Here is an 11,501-nt window from a genome sequence, read left to right on the forward strand (position 1 = left end):
GAAGTGTATATTTGCTTTTATACCCCTACCCTCTTTAGAATTTTTTATTAACTGTTTCGATCCATTTGTAGACTTAACTGATTATCTGATACTAGTGATTTACTAAATGCGGGTGATTTGTGCTAATGAACAAGTTTATCCTCTGTTATCTTTTTCTTTCTTGTGAGGTGCCCTAGATGCACGTAAATCGTCCAAATATGTGAAGCTTTCACCTTCTATATGGCTGTGGTAGCCAATTTGATGCATGAAGTCTTAACTTCCATGTGTATATATCTTCTTGGTACATTGCGTGGAGCAGATATAGAGAGAGCTCAGGTTCAAGGATTGACAACCTAGAACAGTTACCGTTTAATGACTGATCGTGTGATAAATGAACTGATCGTGTGATAAGTCATTAAACCATTTAATGACTGATCATGTCTACGAGCAAAACCCTAACTTAAGATGTATAGTGATAAGTATGGATATTGTCCAAGGCAAGCTAGTAAGGCAATTCAATTAGTGATCCACTTGAATAATTTAACCCTAACTAGGGTTAATTTCATCTTCAATGAAGAATAAATCACCCTAATTAGCTGAAGAATTTAGAAAGGAGGGTAGAAGAGATGGAAAGTATAGAAGAAGTAAGGATCTCTAAATTACTTCTTTGATCCAATAAAAGAGGATCAAAGTGGATTAAGAGAAATTGTTGGTTTTAGTTGTTTTTGTGAGACTGGAATCTAAACTAACAAACTACTATCTCCTAACTATATTTCAATCTTTCCTAGAAATTAAGCCCTTTTATTTATTTGTTCTTAATTTTGCAAGTGGAATAGTTAGATCAATTCAATACTCACTCCTCTTAATCCTAGTAAGGGCTTGTACATGCCATCAAGCCAAGCGGATTTAGAATTTCAAACCAAGATCAAGAAGAATAAACACAAAATTCACTAACACATAAACCAAATTACACTAAAGTTCAAATACAAATACAATGAAGTAAAAAATACCAAAAGCACTTGATCTAGGCTGGTTCTCCTCTCTGTCTTGCAGCTGTGAAAGGGCCTCTTCCTTAATGACCTCCTCAACTCAAATTTCTAATTTTATACTTCGGGTAAATGGTAAAAAATAATACTTTGCCCCCAATAAGTAATTAATTTTTATCCATCGATGAAGGCTTGATCTGAATGATTCAACCTTACAGATAGAAAGAGGAGGTAGAGATGAGAAAGCCCATAAATTTGAGCTCAATCTGGCTTCAGGATTAAGAGTTATTAATGAATAAAAATTGACCAATCATAGCCGTTGGATCAATATTCATTTATTTAATTAAATTTCACATTACACGAAATCACGTGTCACCTCCCGATCAGCTGGAAAAATATAGAATCATTTTTGTGCCTCCTCTCAGCACGCCACATACCCCCGCCCTCAAATTAAGAGAAAGAAAAAAATAACAGAAATACATTTTACTAGCGTCACCCACTCAAAAGTTGCCATGTCACCTCCCGTGCGTGCTCTTTGTATGCGCAGCACAGGCAGTGCACTTACCGCCCAAAACAAATACTTCTGCTGACCGCATTAAAGTCGTTGGATTCCGTTCCAACGGTCCAAATTTCGCCATGTGGCATCGCTAACTCGATTTATTGACATTTTGCGCAAAAGTTTATGCTTTAATCAGAGCGCACAAACATAGCAAAAGTAATTTTACATATGCCCAAAAGTAATTGTACATATGCCCCTCTGCTTTCTCTCACCTCCATATTTTCCTTAAAAACATAGAAAATTCCAGATTATTTTGATAAAAGTCTCAAACTAATTTAACTTGGATCTTTACACCTGCAATGATGACTAAGAGCTGCTTTAAGGGCATATTTGCAACCAAAATTCCAGAAAAGTCCCTCCACCTTTAGAAATTGATTTAAACTACTATTTTATTTATAATTTTATCCTTTTTCAATTTAAAACTATATTTCTTCTTCGAGTAAATTCCCAAATAAACACTAATATAATTTCATAAAAATCTAGAAAATTCAGTAATTCATCCCCACATTAATTAGCATTAAAATTAGTTTTTAAACCTACCATTTCCATTTAAATGGAGTTATTCCAAGTCTAAATAAATTCCATAAAATCCATATATTAACAGAAAATTAGGGTAAAAATCAGAATTCACTTGGAATATTAATTAACATGTAAATATATGATGACAACCCTATTTTAAACTCTTTAAATAGATAAACTTGTGCTAATTACTTGAATTAAATACTGAATTTAGGGTGTTATCACTCATCAAGTATCATCTTGGAGCTCTGTGAACGGTACAACGTCTAGGCGGGACGCCGTGCACTCCTGCCTCCAGCATTCCACGCAATATGTCACTCGTGAGGGTCGTCGACCACAAGAGACTGACTTGTGGAAAGAGCCGGCATGTCGAGTCTCTCAACAAAATGGCTGCCTCGGGCCTCCTAGGAAAGATCATACCCAGTAGTATAGAGGGAATGGGTGTGAGAGCGTACCTCATAGTTGGTGAGGGCATCCGTCGTCAGATTCCTCTCTCGCAACTAGTGGCAAATCATAGTGAAGCGTGTGAGACACCATGTGATGTATCGCCATACACTTTAGAAACACCACTAAGAGCATGAGCTTCCATGGAGCATATCTACTCAGAACCATGGGTCTAATTCTACGATGATATCGTGAAGGTTTTGTTCCTAATAAAGGAGCAAGCCATCGCATATTGCCATAGCCTCGGTTGATGTGTTAATATGAACTCCATAAAAATGTGGGAAACAAAAAATGATACTCACAGTGTGCTCTCAAAGGATATCATCTCCACCAGTTGGGCTGATGGAGGACCATCCAGCTTCGAAGACCCCGTCGAACCACTTCGTCGAGCGAGAGCTCATGCGTGAGACTCATCCTTTAGAGTACCCGGCCTCGTCAATGACCACAAAGGTTTGACATTATCTTTCCTTATGTTTTGTTTTTTTAAAAGGCCTTGTATTTCAGCCGCATATGTGTGTGTTTTCTGTTTATCCGCACGTGTTTGGACTGTCGTATGGACGACATGTTTGCGCGTGTGTGAGTCCATGTGTTGGCGTGTTAGTAGGCTTCTCTCTCCTATTGGGGGGCCCCAGTTATTCTTAATTGGGCCTTCTCCCCTTTATTTTTAAGGGGGAGGCCATAATTGCCCCTATAAAAGGCGGGGCCCATCCATAGGAAGAGAGAAGAGAAGAAACATTGAAGACAATGTGATTTTAGTGATTTTTCCTGATTTTTTAGTGTTTTTTTAGTTTTCATTATATTTACAAAAATTCTGCTGTAAAAATAGAGAGGGAGAGAGAGAGAAAACCTAGAGTTCACCGAAAACCGCCGTTGCCATCACCGGCTCTTGACGCCGTCGCCGATATTTTCATCAGAGCTCTAGTCGCTGCTCTAGAGGCCGCCCAGCACTGCTAGTGACCTCCCAGCGATGCCAGCGAGCACCCAGTTCGCCAGCGGCCGCCAAGTGCCGCCTATGGATGCGGAGGCTGCCAGTGGCCGCCCAGCACCGCCACCGACTGCCCAACGCCGTCAAGAGCCGCATGCGGCTGCCTATGGCCGCCCAGCATTGGCCGCCGCTGCCCAGGCAGCCTGCGCCCACCCCAGGTCACTTGCGGCCGCCCGTGGCCACCTAGGTCACCCACAATAGCCCCATGTTGCCCGCGGCCGCCCAGGTGGCCCACGGCCGTCCAGGCCGTCGGGCGGCGCCCAGGCCGCCCAGACCGCCCAGGCTACCCATGCTGCCACGGCTGTCTGCGGCCGCTGCAGCAGCCGCCAGCAGCCACTAGAGGCACCCGCGGCACCGTAGCAGCACGCCACAGCTTCAGCCTCCTACGACTGCCAGTCGTGTGTGGTTGTTGCCGTCGTGTCTATCCATTACCACCGCAGCCACCAACTGTTTGCCGCCGTTGTGCCTTGCCATCGCCGTCGCGCCCAGCCGTCGCCGCGCCCATCACTGCACCCAAATCCGCACTTTGCCACCATGCTCGTGGCTACAGCCATCGTCGCGTCTCGTCGTCGCGTCCATCGCCACGATGCCTCGCCATCGCACCCATCGTCGTGCCTAGCCACCTACTTGCGCCGCCGTGCCTACTTGCACCGCCATGCCTACTTACGTCGCTGCGCCTACTTGCGCCGCCGTCCTACTTACGCCACAACGCCTACTTGAGCCGCCGCGTCTCCTCGCGCTGCTGCACTTCCTTGCGTCGCCACGCCTACTTGTGCCGTCGCACTTACTTGCTCCGCCACGTCGATTTGCGTCGTTGCACCTACCAGCACCATCATCGCGCCTACGAGTTGCTCGCATGTCACTTCTGCCCAATAAGACAACGCTTACCTTAGCGCTATTGGTACACTCATCTATTCCTCTCTCGGCATTATATTATTTCCTTTAGTGCCTCCGAACGTTTTCTCCATTGCACGGGTTATATTAGTGATAGATAGGATTCACATTCTGAGGATTTAGATTTCTTTCGGTGCGTCCTTGGTTGAGACCGTTCAAGGTGAGCGCAAAAGCGGCAGTAGCCGAGCTCACACTCGGCCTTTAACCCGACGTCCAGATCATCGGGAGCCTAGTGGCATTCCCAGGTCGCACTTACCGTAGCCTATTGGTCATTGGTGTCCGTCGACGCCAGATTTATACTTCTCATCGATTTTTACTGTGGCATTATCATTAACATGACATCATCATTACTCGTCTCTGCTATATGACATGACTGCACTTGCCCTGCCTTTGGTGTAACACGAGCCATTCGATCTCGGCGTCGGGCGTGTTACATCATGGGCCCAGTTTCCCTTTGGGCGCACCATCTACGTTAAGCTTGGGAGAACCATTGGCAGCTGGTGCCAATGGACAATATATAGCCAGGTGGTGATGTGGATCAAAATGACCAGGATGCCCAAGTGCGGAGTGTGTCACACGTAGGTACTGAGCGTCGGGCAATAGGTGGTTTGAGGCATGGGTTCGTCATAGCCATTGCTTGACACAGTTGATGACATCATGTGCGCTCATAAGGGACCCTACAAAACAAGAAGAGTTTCACCCTTTCCATTGTAAGTATGCAATGTTAATGTGTAGATAATATTTAAGATTAGAGCACGCTGATGAGATAAAGATCTTGTCCAAACACTCTAGCGTTTTTAGTGTAGTATAAAAATGGAAAAACAGATGCCAATGATGAGTAAATTGGCGCCAGCATTATGCAATGAAATAGATCTATTTCATTGTTCCATAGTAAAATGTATTCATTACAGTGCATGGGTGATGCTTCTAATGAAGTACATAAATACATGAATATGATTAGTGAATTATGGTCAAATCATAATATGGAGATAGCTGGTACTTAAGCATGTGTATTAAATATTTGTATTTGAAAGATACTCGAGAAAGGAGATTGCAATATCAGAATATAATAACATAGATATTCTCACTTAGATGATGAATGTGTCTGATCCCATAGCCATTAGTATGGAGTTAGTAATGACAAATAGTGGATGCTCTTTAGCCAAAAGAGTTCATCAAATTAATCCTTGGAACACCTAAATGGTAATACACAAAAATATCAAACAAACTAATCCATCTTATTGGTTTACAAGTAGTCCGTAGACATGATACACAAAAGACGTCTTATGGACAAACAATTGTACTTTTACTATGACCTAAAAGTTCCTTATCACAGAATTCTAAAAAAATCTTAGTTTTGATGCAATAAGAATCTCACCAATATGAATGACTGAACACCATGAGATTATCAACCCTCTGAGTAAGAGGAGACAATTCAATGAAGTCGATGCAATAAAGTCCCTGGCCAAGGTAGCAAAATACTATAGAAGATTTCTCAAATGAATTTTGAATGCATCAATAATCACTTGGGTGATCGATTTGGTTTCAACAATCAAACGTACCTAAAGTCATCCTTAGAGTGTTAAGAAGATTAGGAACTATACATACATTGTAAATGATGACAGAAAACGTTTTGTGAGCGAGTTACTACATTTTGTGGTAGTTTTTAGAGCACGAGATGTACATTGGCATGCTACAAGCGGAAAACTCAACCTCTTGATTGGGTTAAATTGATCAGTAACAATTAAATATGTATAATAATAAAGTTAATTAATTAGAAGGGTAATAAAGGTTATTGGGCCACTATATTGTCATCTAGACTGATACATGGGCCAGGAGGGTCACATGCAAATGGTATTTTGGATGTTCGAGGATATACTTAAAAGTTTAGGGCTTTTATGAAACATTCTCACTTTGTATAAATAGAGTAAGTCCCTGAAAGAGATTCACCCATGTTAGAATTTTTCAAGGCCCTCAACTTATTCTCCCTTCTCTCCATAGCTCATCTCCACTCTTGATGCAATCAGAGCGGCATAATGATGATGGTGGAGCGATGACAAAGGATCATCAAGACAAAGGATATTTGACAAATCAAGTATCACGCGGATACATCCAGAGGGTAGGCAACCCTTTTCAGTCAATGTATTCATAGGTGATTTTATCATCGTTTTGTAAGTATCATACCAATTTTGTCCCTTGTCTTCCATTGTGTGTATAAATGTAGTTTCACTTAATCAAGGCCATAGTACCAAACATGAATGAAGTAGATATAATTGTGAGATGATTACAAAGGCTTAATGATATATTTTCAACCAATAAGGAGCTTGATAGAGTGTAGTAGCCCAAGAATGTGAGTGTGCTGATGGGCTTAAAAGAGGTAGCTTGTGGCGTGTAGATTATTTGTCCACTAACTCTTGACTTCCTATAAGTAATCTCTTGAAGCTTAATATGAATAAAAAAATAATATTAAATGAAATGGAAATGAAACACTACATTTTTAAGTATCCCTTCAGTGAGTAGTACTCACTTATATCTAGATTTATAATCACTAAAGTACTCACTTTACATTTAGAGTTTTTCCTAGAAAAAGTAGGCCAAAAAAACCAAGCCTTTTAATGATACCCAGATTGATATACCTGATTTTTAGGTCAATTTCTGAAGTGAAATTTATTTTCATCTTGAATTCTCCCTTACCCTAATAAAACACTTGGCTCGGTTTATTAAGGCCCAAGGAAGGTTTCATGATCCTATCAAGCTTATATTTCTCCTTTCAACATCTTTGTAAAGATTTTATTTCTCCTATTTATTCACTAATTCCCATTATTCAATAACCCTAAGAACCATTTTTTATTAACTTTATTGTAGATCGCATTGTCTTCAACCTCTCCATATAATGCATTCCATTGCATTTCATGCCCAACAGCGCTCCCAAGCCATAAAGCCTTCATTTACCCATGTCCTGTCTTCCACCCCAATGGTGCCTGAACGTGACTAAATTCTGCATTTTGTGTATATCGTCCATTACTTTGGTAGGTGTTAATTGCAGCGCCCTTCCATTATTCCGTTGCACCATTTAAAATTCCTTTTACTTCCTTTCACTAACCATTTATGTTTTCTTAGTTTCCTAATTATAAATTTATCTATAAAGTAATTCCATTTAATTGTGAGAATTTCAGTCTTATTTTTGTCTACGTATTTGAGAATAATTAGGTGAAACATTGTAGACACAATTGATCAATTCAGGTAACAAAATATGTTATCTGTATTCAGCTAAGTCTTAGCATTCTTAGTTGGGAGGACTGCATTCACCTCATCAACTACTACAATTACTTCTTTAGAGATAATTCATAGAAATCATGTCAAGAACTAGATTGCAAATGTCACATGCTAAGGTATGTGTTCAAGTTTCTTTAAAGGCATCTTCTTGTAATTTCCATGCTTATTATATTTTTAGCTCCAAGGGATTATGTAGAGAATAACTAAATTCATGTAATATGTGGGTCCCAGATAAATAAATTGATAAAAATGTGGTCAATAAAACTATGATTTTATACTTGAATTTTTTATCTTCTTTTAAGGATTTTACTTTTTTTATTCAGCATTTAATATTGAAAAGAGAATGCTCTAATTTATTATTTTGACTTCTCATTTATGTATTATATTTCTTTTTTAGACTAACCCCACTTGACTTCCTATAGTGAAGTGGGTCTTTCTGACATATTCTTGGAGTTCTATTTGAAAGACACAATTTACGTAAATAATATGGTGTTTTTATTTTTTTGCAAATGAGAGAAAAAGAGTGGTTGCAGCCAGGTCCTGGCCCAAACCATAAGAAGAGGCCCAATACACTAGAAGTTCATTATTTAAGTCTATTTAAGCCCTTTTTTAATTAAGGGAATAATTGTAGAACAAACCCACAACTTGAATGTGAGAGTTATATTATCACTTCTGGGAAGGAAGGTACATGGATCTAGACAGTAAATCAAGTCACTCTGGCCCTCCAGTCCCTTGGATAGTTAGGGCATTTCTATTTAAATTGTTTTCCCTCTTTGTGTATCCCATAATAGATGTTTTTCTCCCTAATAGTTTTTGGAGGTCTAGTTCATCATAATTATTTTATCATTTCTTGATCTAGAAGAGTGTAGGGTAGATGGTTCAAGTTTGATCAAGATTTTTGGGGAAAAACACCATTCGGTTTTCGAGGAAGTGACAACAAGATTTGCGTGATGTCTAGTTTGTTTGATTTTAATTTTATCATCTTTTGTTCTCGTTAAATATTCAATGAATTGCATCTATGAAAAAACTAAAATGCATTGAATGACTCTAAAATATTCCACTAGTAAGAAAACTTACAGATTTTTCCAAGCACCAAATAATGTCGCCACTCATTGCCACCAGCAGCCGCCAATCGCCACTTGGCCAGCCTGCAATACCAATGGTGGTGGCTTACATAGTCATCAACCTAACCATTCAATCATGATTCACAAAACCACCAATCTGATCAAGTTAAAGTGGTCTGACCAGTTAGAACCAAACAAACCAGTTTGAGATAAATCAACCCAAAATGATTCAAAAATAATTTTATTTATTTATTTACTTTTTTACTCCAAAAAATGATAAAAATCTATGTAAAAATTTCTTGCATTTCTTGGATTTAAGCTGAGAGCTTTTGATGCATTCTTGAACTTTTTTTGTGTTGTCAAAGCATGGGACAACTTTTTATGTTTTATGCTCCAGTAGGGGGTGATTTTGCAAAAGAGTCATAGTATTTTGAGAGTGCATGAAACAATCTGTAGCAAAATAGGTAAGAAGTTTTAAACCGGAAGTATCAATACACAATCATCAAATACCTAATTTTAACATATTATATTTAATTTCCATTATTAGATTTCCAATATCTTGCTCTTGAATTGAAAAAGATCAAGATAATCCAACTGTGTGTGTGCACTGCGTAGACGAGGGAGAGGTGCAGGCCCTGTGCGGGGAAACTGTGGGTGCTATGCGCAGCGCGCCCGCTGCGTGCGCAAGAATCGGGGAGGGAGACATTCTTCCATGAGACTAAGGCATTGGCACAGAGAGCGACGGGACAGCTATGGGGCATGTGGTGTCCCTACGGGTAGTGCTACAGTGTGCGACACCAAGTCTTGGGGCCCCGAGCATGACAAGACTAATGCGGACCAAGTGTGGAGGTTTTAGAGTGAGTGCTAGTGGCAATGGAGCGTCAAGGCTGGGATGGATTGGTGAGTATGCTAAGGGCCATGACCCACGAGCGTGGCACCAAGCCCGTGGGCACGCCTGTAGTGGTGATGCCGGTAGCCATGTGCAGGGGAATGGGGGTCTCAAGGCGCAAGAGCGCCACTACTCGGGCGCGCATTGCCCCTCTTCTTGTCTCATTACTTCGATATCATCCCTAGTCTTCAGCCATGTAATGGGTATGGCTGATGATGTAACATTGTTCGTTATAATATAATGAATCTATTTATGTACGGGGCATAGCCCTGCCTTCTCTCCTTAACTTCCAAGCAATCTAAATTTGTTGCAAGAGACTTCCACTGCACAACAAAGGCTGCTCAGTGTTTCTGCGCAAGCATTGAGGCTGCAATGCATTCGATCCAAGCATTGTTCCTAGCTCAGGATTTGATCATGTGACACACGGTCATACACAACATAGAAATCACACATGGAACCTTTAATATTTGAAGTTATTTAAAATTGTTACAATTGAAAAAACTTTAACAGACAATTTTCTTAATATAAATGGAACAATTTTGATAAATTGAACAAATGAAAATTTACTGGGAAACTTTTCTTTATTTTAAATGAAAATTTTTGGCAGTAACATGTCATAAAATGATAAAAAGAAATAAATATATTTCACTACATATCAAAATGTGCCTTCAGAATAATAAATATATCATTTAAAGCTAAAACATTTAATTTTTTATTTACTATGCCAGTTTCATTATGATTAATCAAATATATCTGATTCAAAATTACATTATTCTTAAAACATCTCTCAAAATATATTTACATGTTTTTTAAATTCAAGTTAATATTTTGTTTAAATAAAATTTTCATAGTAAATTGGCATTTCCTAAGACAAGTGTAGACGGGTTTTAGATGATTTTTAGGACAACTTTTCTGACTGCACATATATTGGATCACAGTATTTACTTACTCGAAGTTCATTCAACGGTTATTTCTTATTGATTATCCTAAATGTATATAAAATCATCTGTATATATGTGAGTATTTGGAGTAACTAAATAGACAGTTTAAGTGGATCGAAGTAGATTGAGGAGGTTAACTAGGTAAAGACTATGGGCTTTTGGGGATCTGGAAAAGGTCAAGCATCATCATGCCATGGAAGATTTTTAAGTATTATAGATGACAGAGCTTTTACCAATATTTTATGTTCTTGGAATTCTTGTTCGGCATTAATTCCAAGTGGTTTTCTTGTGAGAGGTTCTCACAAACTTGTTTAGGTCTCATCATTGCCTTATGGTGGATACCCCAAATAAAATTAAGGACTAGCGTAAACTGTATAAGAAAATAACTCATTTAAACCTATCCTCTATGATATTGCCTAGACAGACGGACCTTATTTAATATATTAACTAGATTAGAGGGAATAAAATTTCAAGAACCTAATTTATATGAAGATTAAACCTCCCTCTTAGGTCAAACCTTAGCCTCTTAAATTGATATGAAGATTTACAATATATTTCAACACAAAACTTGACATAATTTAGTGGCTTATCATTTGGAAATATTTTTAAGTGCCTTGATATACCATCAATTGTTTTCTCACAACCTTATGAGTTTTATTATAGAGTTATGTGACTAAGTTAGATCCCTTGACACTGGGAAAACTCCCTAGAATTGTTCATTAATAATTGATCTCCGTTAAAAATGACAGAACAATGCAACATGTGTAAAGTTGATGCCTCGTGCCAAAAAATATGTGAAGTTTCCAGTGCTCAACACATGGATTGTGCTGAAATACAGGATAATTACAAATTAAATTAAAAATAAAAATCATATTAAATTTATCTACTTCTGAGAATTTATTGCTTAAATAAATATGTCCATGTTTAGAAATGATAATGATTATTTTCACACACACATACACACA

Source organism: Wolffia australiana, chromosome 3, assembly GCF_029677425.1.
Source record: "Wolffia australiana isolate 7733 chromosome 3, ASM2967742v1".
NCBI classification, from domain to species: domain Eukaryota; kingdom Viridiplantae; phylum Streptophyta; class Magnoliopsida; order Alismatales; family Araceae; genus Wolffia; species Wolffia australiana.